At 41.8% G+C, this 11,562-nt stretch overlaps 2 pseudogenes; both read right to left on the reverse strand.

Moving 5' to 3' along the window:
- Positions 1-1,676: 1,676 nt before the first annotated feature.
- Positions 1,677-3,686, reverse strand: LOC120286711 (annotated as a pseudogene).
- A 5,317-nt stretch (positions 3,687-9,003) lies between these two features.
- LOC120286650 lies at positions 9,004-10,949 on the reverse strand (annotated as a pseudogene).
- Positions 10,950-11,562: the final 613 nt, after the last annotated feature.

Raw genomic sequence — 11,562 nt, forward strand, 5'->3', positions numbered from 1 at the left:
ACTATCACCTAGGGATAGAGAGAAAACTCAAACCAAGTTGAGAGGGCGTTGCGTGATACATGAATTATAATCCTCGACCCCTCCTTGAGTATGGTAGAAACTAACCATATTTGTTGAGAGCTAAAATCCTTATGTTTGGTTGGTGTTGAAAAGGCTTTATCTTTACCTTTGCATCTTCATCTTTCTTTGGTTTTTATTTGTTATCGAACCTTTTATTTTTATTTAAGGTACTTAGAATTCAATAAATATTCAGTATATATTTTTCAGTGTTAGTAAAAAGCCTTAAGTCTGAAGGACGGTCCAATTGTGAAATTTACACTTCACCTAATTAAGCGGGCCAAATCCACATCTCTCCCGAGTAAACGGGCCGCGACTCAAATAGTTGAAATCCAGTGAGCTTTCTCTTCAAGCAATCTTCAATCTTGCCTATGAAGAGACACTCCTCAATAAAGATGACCGATCCCTCGTCACAATTGACAAGTGACAGTCAAGCAAGTTTTCTTGATAGAAAACTCATCCTGTTTAAATATTTTTGTTAGGAAAATTGGAGTACCGTACTATGAGAAACATAGACTTTTTTTATATTAAAAAGGACACAACACGCGATATAACTTTAGTAACTTAAGCGACATATTTCTGACAATAAATCCTACATAGATTTAACTCGTTCCTTTTCTTTTATGAGGACAAGCAATTTGTTTATCTGATCAAGGAGTAAAATGTTGTGAGAAAGCATTCACGCCTTTGCAAAACTCATGCATAGGAAATGAAGCAACTAGTGATGCGAAAGTCAGTTGGGCATCTGATGCCAAATTAGCCCAACTCATCCTTGAAAGAAAGTTTCTTTTATAGCTGATTTCGTGAATTAACGGCTATCATATTCGAGGAAAATTGATTGATACAACAACTATTCATTCAAGATTTGAAGTTCAAATTTGGATATCTATAAATAAGAGAAAGGAAACTATGAAGCCATGAAGAAGAAGAATTGCACGTACTGGCTTTGCAAGTACACACTTGTGCTCATATTTGCAAATCATTTTGAAATGGGATAAGTATACTAAAAATCCTAAAATTTATTATGAAAGTGCAGTTAAATCTTAAAATTTTCAAAAAATGCAACAAATCTTAAAATTTGTTAAATTGGTTCAATTAAGACTTTTTAGTGATTGTACTTTTTGAAAGTTTCAAGATTCCACTGTACTATTATAGTAAGTTTTAGGATTTGATTGTATTTTTATTTTATTTTTAAGTACACTTACACAAAAAGAGTTTGTAAATAATTTGGTTACGTTTCGACCAGTTCATTTACTCTTCATTGTTATAGCTTGCAATCCAATATTTATATACACCGAGAGGTAATATAGGTAGTCTTTCTTTCCTACTCTAGTCTATAATAATGGCGCGACCACTTTCCTAGACATTTTTTGAAAGGTCAATTCATTCATTATCAAGAAGCACACGCTAAATTAGCTGTCATTTGACTCACAAGTCAAGATATTAATTTAATACAACAGAAGCTCATTACATCACCACAGTTTTCTCAGCATTATCATCTGAGTTCTGAATTTAAGTACAAAACAAAAGTTTCATTTATAGTTCATAAAAGGATCGAGAGATTAATTTAATACTACATAATTCGCGTTCCCTCCTTTCCAATAGTAAATCAACCCTGCTCAACGACCTTCTTGGATGCTACTAGTGACGAGAGGCTCGCTGGAGTTGACGGATGGCGGCGACGGCGCGTGATGCCCCTTGACCGGCATCTTATTAGGAAGAACCGGCACCGGGGCCTCAAAATTGAGGACTTGAAGCGCCTGCCTTACGGTGGGCCTCAGGCTCCGGTCCGGATGAGCGCACCACAAGCCCACGACCAACAAGCACTCCACTTGTTTCCGGTCGAAATCCACTTGGAGACTCTCATCCATGGCCTTAACAGTCTGGCCTCTCCCGTAAAGGTCCCAAACCCACTCCACCAAACTCATTTCCGAGGACTGCTCCATCGGGTCAACGGACTTCCGTCCCGTCCCGATCTCGAGTGCGACCACCCCTAAGCTGTACACATCGGACTCCTTGCTTGCCGCCCCGTGCTCACGTACTCCGGGGCCAAGTAACCGAACGTGCCAGCCAGCTCGGTCGTCTGTGGCCCAAGCTCACGGTCCAGGAGGCGGGCCAGCCCAAAGTCTCAAGCTTGACATTGAACCCCGCGTCCAGCATCACGTTGCTCGACTTGATGTCCCGGTGCACCACGCACTGCTCCCACTCCTCGTGGAGGTAGAGGAGTGCGGAGGCAAGCCCGACCGAAATCTTGTACCGGACAGCCCAGCCTAGAGGGTTCTTCTTGCCAAAGAGGTGTGTGTCGAGGCTCCCGTTTGGCATGTACTCATAGACGAGCAAAAGCTCGTTCGCCTCATGGCACCAACCTATGAGTTGCACCAAATTCCTGTGCCTCAAGTTACTGATCACCTTCACTTCGGTGATGAACTCCTTCCCCTGTTTAGACCCTCTCGATATCCTCTTCACTGCGACTGCCGCATCCAGGCTGACCAGATATCCCCTGTAGACTGCCCCGAACCCGCCCTCGCCGAGCTTCCTCTCCTCGTTAAAGTTGTTGGTAGCAGCAACAAGGTCCGTATACCTAAACCTCCGTGACCCTGCTCCTCTCTCAAGCTCGTCATTTATGGACGTCAAGTTTGCCATCTCCGATCCCTTGCTCCTGCTCTTCCTCCTCCATAGGATTGCCGATATGGCCAACACGCCACAGAGTAGGAATCCTAGTGGAACTGCTAAGCCAACAACTAACTTGGTCCTATTTGTATTTCCTTGCTTTTCCGTGACTTCGAGGTTTGAACGGAAGGACCAAGATTTTAGTTGGTGACGTTCAGTATAATAGTCAGTCGCAGCTGAGAAACCGATCATCACCTCCTCGGGCAAGACAGTGGTGAGATCAATCTGATACGAAATACTTGTGTTCTCGTGTGGGTTTGGCGTAGTCCGGTAACTCCAAGAAACGCTCAAGTTCTTGGTCGTGGAGTTGTACGCAATCCATGCGTCAGCGGTGTCAGCACTGTGGAAGGTGGCGTTCCAAGGGGTGGTTACGGCCGAGGCAATCGAGTTGATGTTAATCCCGACGTGCTCATATGGAGGATCCCATTCGGGATTGGTGAAGGTGTCGAACTCGACCGCAATGATTTGATTCGACGACGAGTTGCTGTACGTGGTGTTGAAAAGGCCTAAGAAGCCACCATTCGAATTGACTGGGATTTGGTACCCAACAGGGGCGAGGAAGAAGGCGAAGCCAGCCCCGTACTCTGACTGGTTCTCTGTGTCGATGGTGAAGGAGAAGCGAGTGGAGAAGTCAGTGAGCCTCCTGGAAGTGGAGTTCCGGAGCTGCAGCTTCTCTGCGTAAAATGCTCGGCCGACATGGAAAGAGTAAGTGGCGCTAGTGAAGTCAATGGTGCCGACGTTTGGCCTAGCATCGCCTTCATAGATTATGTCCGTGGCCTGCGGGTTGAAGCGAGATATGCTGAAGGAAAGAGAATAGCCCGATCGAAGCTGCAAGAAGAAGGACAAGAAGAGAAGGAAAACGCGCAGAGAGCGCTTCGATTCCGAATAGAGGGCCATAGAGAGAGAGAGAGAGTTCGTGAAAGAAAATTGAGTTTTAAGACATACAGTGATGCTTACATTATATCGGACGAGGTATGAACAGAGTCCGACCTTGCTGTTTACGATTCAACCCAAACGATTTGTTGACTTTTTGAAGCTTCGTATGAAGGAATAGCAAGAGCAGGAGATAACGACATTATAGGATTAAATATGACGTAGGCGACGAGGACAGAGTTCGATTTCTCCTACCTAGGAATAGATCGAACGGGTGGTGGTTCTCTTTATCTTTCCGCGTCTGGAATAAATAAAATCAATCGGCCTACTCATCATGTGAGGTGGGGACTGGGGTGACCTCGAGACGAAACATGTTCACACCACATGATTGGGTCTAAAAGTCCAGATGGGAGCTCATATCGTTAAATAAGCCAGTTGGGTTCGCGCTTATTCTATTGAAGTTGGTTCCACGAACTATGTCGAAGTTGGGTGTATGATACTAAAATCCAATGTTCATTACAACCTTAATGAATGGAAAATGTGACGGTCCAAGTTCCATGTCGAATGAGATGGTTAAGAAATAACAAATGCTCAAAATGTGTATTGCTTTAAGTGCTCTTTTGGATGAGCATCGGATCGTTACATATGGTGTTTGAGCGAGATCTATTCGATGTGGCAGCAAAGGAATTCATCCTGCCCCATCTTGCCAGCATATGGGCAGGGCACACACTCTTTTTATACAGTACCAGTTCCATTGTTCTTCATGTGGAATTGATTTTATATTGCATAACAGGCGATTTCATGACTTTTCGGGTCAAGTTTTTCCATAACAGATTAGAACTATGCACTAATAAATGGTATTAGAATACTTAAATATTAATTCACGTTTTCGTCTAATAACTTAACATTTTAAAGCAATTAGTAATGATCTCATAAAATATTTCAGAAAACAAGAAAGGCTTTTTTAGAGAACGGAAACAAAAATAAGTGCAAGCCACTGAACAATTGAGGATTTAAGCTTTTATTTTGGTCAATTGAGAATTTAAGATTTTACAAAAGCCACAACCAATTCTCGAGCTCGATGTAGGTGGAACTTTAAACTTAAGGTTTTATTTTGATCAATAGCACCAACTCCTCCCTTTGCCATTTAGTACCAGCTCCGTTTGCTCCTTGCTCTATATATATAATAATTGAAATTGGACTATCAGCCATACTTATCAAGAAACAATAAGAGTCATTTCCAACAATGAATATATCGTATTCAAGAGTTAATATTGCAAGTTTCTTCTCATTTACTGCCGGGGACGGTAAGCTATAGTTTATATGGTATATTTTGTCCCTTGCTACAGTTGCCACACCTACTTTTCTCTTGCTCGTGGTCGTGTCAAAAATTCATTTAAACAATGAGGATTTTGTGATCAAAATTTCTGCCTTCTATATTTGATATTGACGCTAATTCATTTTCTATGAGTGAATATATACGGAGAATGACAGGTCAAATTAAACTTATTGGAGGGAAAAAGTGACCCAAACAATTTATGCTATGTTTGGGAGACCAAAGAGGAAGAAATAGGGAAAGAATACACCTATTATCTAGATAAATAAAATTCCTCTCTTTACCTATAATTTTTTTTAATATAATTTTCAAATATTTTCACCTTAATAGTCATTCTCCCTTCTTTCCCAAACATAATGTTAATCTTCGAGAATCAAACCAAATCTCTCTATTACATACGGAACCTGTTTAATAACCTAAATAAGGGCTGAAAATAAAACATGTGAAATTAATCTTGAGCTTGTTTAATAATTCTTTCTAAGATTGACCTAAAAGATTCAATTAAGTCAAGAAATTACTTAATGAGGTAAATAAGGAAGGGGTTACTTAATTTGTTCAATTAGAAAGAAAAAAAAATTGGTATATTGTCAATTATATTGTTAAAAACCTATCAATAACGACCTCTGTATGCTAGAAATTAACCATATTTATTAGGAACTAGAATCCTTATGATTGGTTTGTGTTGAAAAGGCTTTCTCTTTACCTGTGCACCTTCATCTCTATTTGGTTCTTATTTGTCATCCAAGAACCTTTTATTTCTATTTAAGGTAATTAGAATTCAATACTTAAATATTCAGTATATATATTTCAATTATAGCATAAAAGTCCTAACTTTGAAGGAGGGTCCAATTGTGAAATTTACACTTCACTTGATTGAGCGGGCCAAACCTACATCTCTTCTGAGTGAACAGGCCGTGACTCGAATAGTTGAAATCTAGTGGGCTTTCTCTTCAAGCAATCTTCAGTCTTGCTTATAAAGAGACAATCCTTAATAAAAATGACCAATCCCTCTCGTCACAATTGATAAGTGACGATCAAGGAAGTTTTCTTGATGGTCTCTTTGTTTCTTTTGGTCATGAGACATTTTTTTTTTCCAACATCGATTAATATTTGCTAAGGTGGGGAGTTTGTTATTGACAATGATTATGAATATATTGAAAGAAATGTCGATATTATCCTAATTAATATGGGAAGATCATCATATAAGAATGTGTGATAAATATAGTGGAACAACTAGGATGCAAAATAGAAAAGTTTTATTATAGGGTACTTGGTAAGAGTTTTAAGAAAGGTTTAAGATTGTTGCGTGATGATAAGTGTTAGGGATTTTATCTATCATTATCTTCATGGTCACAATGTTTTTGTATATGTTTGAGAATTATGGCGATGAAGAACAGGACACATAGGCGAGTGATGGATGTGATTGAGAAGGAGTGGAAGCTTGTATTGAATAGACTAACCAAGTAAGTGAAGGATCTGGTTTGAGAGTAAATATAACTAATATTGAAATGAGAGCAGAGGGGATTGAGGCAACGCACAGAGCTACTTTTAAACAGACTGTTGAGCAAATTGGGACATGGAACGAATATGGGGGAGAAGACACACCTGATCAAGAATGGATTGGAGTAGGGTAGGTTGGGAACTTGCACTTTCCAATGATGAGGATGATGAATCTTTGGTGCATATAAATTGCCCAAGTGATGATGAGGAACTTGTGCAAGCAAAGGGAACAAGTAAGGAAATTTCAACAAAGGAGAAATGCACCACTCGATGAACAAGAATGAAGTTATAAATAAGGACCAAGGAGCTCTGGTAGCCGATGGTTATGACACAAAATATGACAAACGAGGTGATGATGAGAATGTTAGATCAAAAGATGATAACGAAGATAATGAAGTAGTTCTATGTAGAAGGAATAGTAGCTCTCCTTCTCATAATCCAAATGCTAGAAATCACATGTAACTATATAGAAAATCTGATGATGCAAAATGATTCATAGATGCAATTCTGAAGTACTTGATTGTTAAATAGAGAAAGGTTGATTTCACTAGATATAGCAATTAATATGTCAGAGCAAAGTGTGCATAAGAGAATTGTCCATGAATGATATAAAACATTGAGTAGGAGCACTTGCTCATTCTATGTATGGTGATTCCATGAGGAACATAGATATAGCATTGTATTGGACAATAAAAGGTGATCAATATGCAGTTGTTCAATCATTTCTTTAACACAATACAAGTCATGCCAAAAATCAAGAGTCCCTAATTGAAATAGTTAGTGAAAAGCAACTAGTGGTAGTGTGTTTGGACATCAATCGAAATGGTTAAGTATAAGGTAATGCGCACATTGATAAGTTTGTACAAAGAAGAATATGCACAAACATGTGATCATGCAGGAGAACATAGGCTTCGCAACTTAGGTAGTAAAGTCCATATAGATGATATGAAAGGCCACCACCTAATTTTATGACTAAGTTTGACAAGATGTATTTCTATTTAGATGTATGCAAAAAGGGTTCCTTGGCTGACTGCAAAAAGGTGATAGGGTTAGATGGATATTTCTCAAAAGATTTATGCAAATGAGAGTTATTGCGACTATTGGAAAAGATGGATCAACCAAAAAGTTCTAACATAAATTTTAAGAATCAGTCGCAAATGGGAGTTATAGGCTGCCGTTGGAAGATATGGATAAAAGAGAGGGAGTTCTTAGGTTAAGTTTTAATTGGCTGCTAATGGGAGGTATTGGCTCTCTTGTTCTCTCTTAGTCGTACTCTCCCACGTGAGCGTGCTACGGAGCACAACTCTGCTTGAGCTATATAGTGCATTTAACTTGTTCCTTTTCTTTTATAAGGACATGCGATTTGTTTATCTGATCAAGGAGTAAATGCATTCACTCCTTCGGAAAACTCTTCCATAGGAAATGAAGCAACTAGTGATGCGAAACTCAGTTGGGCATCTGATGCTAAATTAGCCTAACTCATCTTTTATAGCTGATTTTGTGAATTAACAGCTATCATATATTGATTGATACAACAACTATCTATTCAAGGTTCGACATTCAGATTTGGTTATCTATAAATAAGAGAAAGGAAGCTATGAAGCCATGAAGAAGAATAATTGCACATACTTGAATTTGTGAGTACATGCTTGTGCTCATTTTGTCAATCATCATTCTGAAATGGGATAAGTATACTAAAAATCCTAGAACTTACCATAAATGTGCAATTGTATCCTAAAATTTTCAAAAAGTGCGACAAATTCTAAAACTTATCAAATTGATTCAATCAAATCATTTTATTGATTGCACTTTCTGAAAACTTTAGAATTTGATTGTACCATCATGGTAAATTTTAAGACTTAATTGAATTTTTTTAAAGTGCAATTGCACAAAGAGGAGTTTGTACATATTTTGTTATGTTTTGACCAGTTCATCGAATCTTGATTGTTATAGCTTGCAATCCATTAAGTAAATACAACAAGAGGTAACATAGGTAGTCTTTCTTTCCATAGTCTGTAATTATGGCCCGACCGCTTTCCTAGAAACTTCTTTGAAAGGTCAATTCATTCATTATCAATAATCACACGCTAAATTAGCTGTCAGTTGACTGAAAAGCCAAGAGATTAATTTAATCCAACTAGAACTAGAGCTCATTACATCACAATAGTTTTCTCAGCATTATTATCTTACTTCTGAACCAAGTACAAAACAACAGTTTCATTCTTAGTTCAAAGGAAGCTGCATTAATGTGAAATGCAACGACGGTTTCCCATGGATGAAGGGACGCTTCTGCACAGTCGCTAGTTTTGGCATCAATTCCACATATTTCAACACGAACCAAACATCTGGAATTCAGAACAAATTAATATAATTAAGATCGAGAAAGGGACATTTTAGTTTCCAACATCGAATTGAATTATCAAAGAAGAATTTACGTGTATTCAATTTACTTGGAAAAAACACAAAAAGCCACTAATTACAAACTTCATGATTACGTTACTTGAACAATCGAGAACACATGCTACATAATTCTTGTTCCCTCCTTTCCAATTGTCAATCAACCACGCTCAACGACCTTCTTGGATGCTACTCGTGATGACTGGCTCGCCGGAGTTGACAGACGGTGGCGACGGCGCGTGGTACACTGCGACGGGCATTTTATTAGGAAGAACCGGCACCGCAGCCTCGAAATTGAGGGCTTGAAGCGCCTGCCTTATGGTGGGCCTCAGGCTTCGGTCGGGATGAGCACACCACAAGCCCACCACCAACAAGCACTCCACTTGTTTCCGGTCGAAATCCACTTGAAGCCTCTCATCCATGGCCTCGACAACCTGGCCTCTCCCGTAAAGGTCCCACACCCACTCCACCAAACTCATTTCCAAGGATTGCTCCATTGGGTCGACGGACTTCCGTCCCGTTGCAATCTCGAGCGCAACCACCCCAAAGCTATATACGTCGGACTCCTTGCTTGCCCGCCCCGTGCTCACATACTCCGGGGCCAAGTACCCGAACGTGCCGGCCAGCCCAGTCGTCTGTGGCCCAAGCTCGTGGTCCATGAGACGGGCCAGCCCGAAGTCTCCGAGCTTGACATTGAACCCCGAGTCCAGCATCACGTTGCTCGACTTGATGTCCCGGTGCACCACGCACTGCTCCCACTCCTCGTGGAGGTAGAGGAGCGCAGAGGCAAGCCCGACCGAAATCTTGTACCGGGCAGGCCAGCCTAGAGGGCTCTTCTTGCCGAAGAGGTGCGTGTCAAGGCTCCCGTTTGGCACGAGCTCGTAGACGAGCAGGAACTCATCGCCTCGTGACACCAACCTATGAGTTGCACCAAGTTTCTGTGCCTCAAGCTGCTGATCACCTTCACTTCGGTGATGAACTCCTTCTTCCCCTGTTTAGACCCTCTTGATATCCTCTTGACCGCAACCACCGCATCCAGGCCAACCAGATATCCCCTGTAGACTGCCCCGAACCCACCCTCGCCCAGCTTCCTCTCTGCGGCGAAGTTGTTGTGGCGGAAACGAGGTCTGTGTATGAAAAACCTCCGTGGCCCGGCGCCTCTCTCAAGCTCGTCATTTATGGACGTTATGTTTGCCGTCTCCAATCTCGCTCCTCCCCTGCCTCCTCCTCCTCCTCCAGAGGATTGCCGATGTTGCTGCGATGCCGCAGAGTAGGACCCCCAGCGGAACTGCTAAGCCGACAACCAACTTTGTCCTTTTTGCATTTCCTTGCCGTTGCTTGACTTCGAGGTTTGAATTGAAGGACCAAGATTCAAGCTGGTGACGTTCAATGTAATAGCCAGTCGCAGCTGAGAAACCGATCATCACCTCCTCGGGCAAGATAGTGGTGAGATCAATCTGATACGAAATACTTGTGTTCTCTTGTGGGTTCGGCGTAGTCTGATAGCTCCAAGAAACGCTCATGTTCTTGGTCTCGGAGTTGTACACAATCCACGCATCAGCGGTGTCAGCGCTGTGGAAGCTAGCGTTCAAGGGGTGGTCACGGCCGAGGCGATGGAGTTGATGTTGATCCCGACGTGCTCATATGGAGGATCCCATTCGGGATTGGCAAAGGGTCAAACTCGACCGCGACAATTTGGTTTGAGGGCGAGTCACTGTACGTGGTGTTGAACAGGCCTAAGAAGCCACCAACCGAATTGACCGGGATTTGGAACCCGACCGGGGCGAGGAAGAAGGCCAAGCCCGCCCCATACCCCAACTGGTTCCGCGTGTCAATGGCGAAGGAGAAGTGAGTGGAGAAGTCGGTGAGCCTCCTAGAGGCGGAGTCCCAGAGCCGCAGCTTCTCTACGTAAAATGCCCGGCCGACATGGCTAGAGTAAGTGAGGCTAGTGAAGTCGATGGTCCCAACGTTCGGCCTCGCGTCGCCTTCATAGACCATGTCTGTGGCGTGCGGGTCGAACCGAGATATGTTGAAGGAAAGAGAATATCCTGATTGAAGCGGCATGAAGAAGGACAAGAAGAGAAGGAAGAGGCGCAACGAGCCCTTCGTTTCCGAACAGATGGCCATGGCGATAGAGAGAGGGAGAGAGATGCTGTAAAAGTTGAGTTTTGAGACATGCAGTGACGATTATATTATGTTGTCCATAGTCTGAGAGCAGGGTCAGACCTTGATGCTCAAGTTTCGACTGCAATGATTTGTTGACTTTCGTGAGGCTTCATTTGAACGTAAAGCCAGGGCAGATAATCTAAACAACACACCGATCTTTCCAGACCGATCGTCATCCCCAACATAACGGCGAAAATAACGACATTACAGGATTAAATAACGACGTAGTCAACGAGGGGAGAGCTCGATTTGTCCTAACCTAAGATGAGCTCAAACTGGGAGCTCTTCCCTTTCCTCGTTCTCAAACAAATTTAATTCGATCGGTCGACTCTTGAAGTGAGGCGGGGGGGTTGGGGAGACTTCAAAAGAAAACGTGTTCACGCTGTGTGATTGGGTCTAAAACTCCGGACACAGCATCGAGATGCGTGAACATGCTGGCATCTAACTCTTCAATTATTCCATGAAAGCTCATGTCATCATACAACATTGGTTCCGTTGTTGTTGTTGTTTTTTTTTTTTTTTTTAATTATTTATGCTAAGAATTCGACCTAACTCACCTTACG

The sequence above is a fragment of the Eucalyptus grandis genome, chromosome 8 (genome assembly GCF_016545825.1).
Source record: "Eucalyptus grandis isolate ANBG69807.140 chromosome 8, ASM1654582v1, whole genome shotgun sequence".
NCBI lineage: Eukaryota > Viridiplantae > Streptophyta > Magnoliopsida > Myrtales > Myrtaceae > Eucalyptus > Eucalyptus grandis.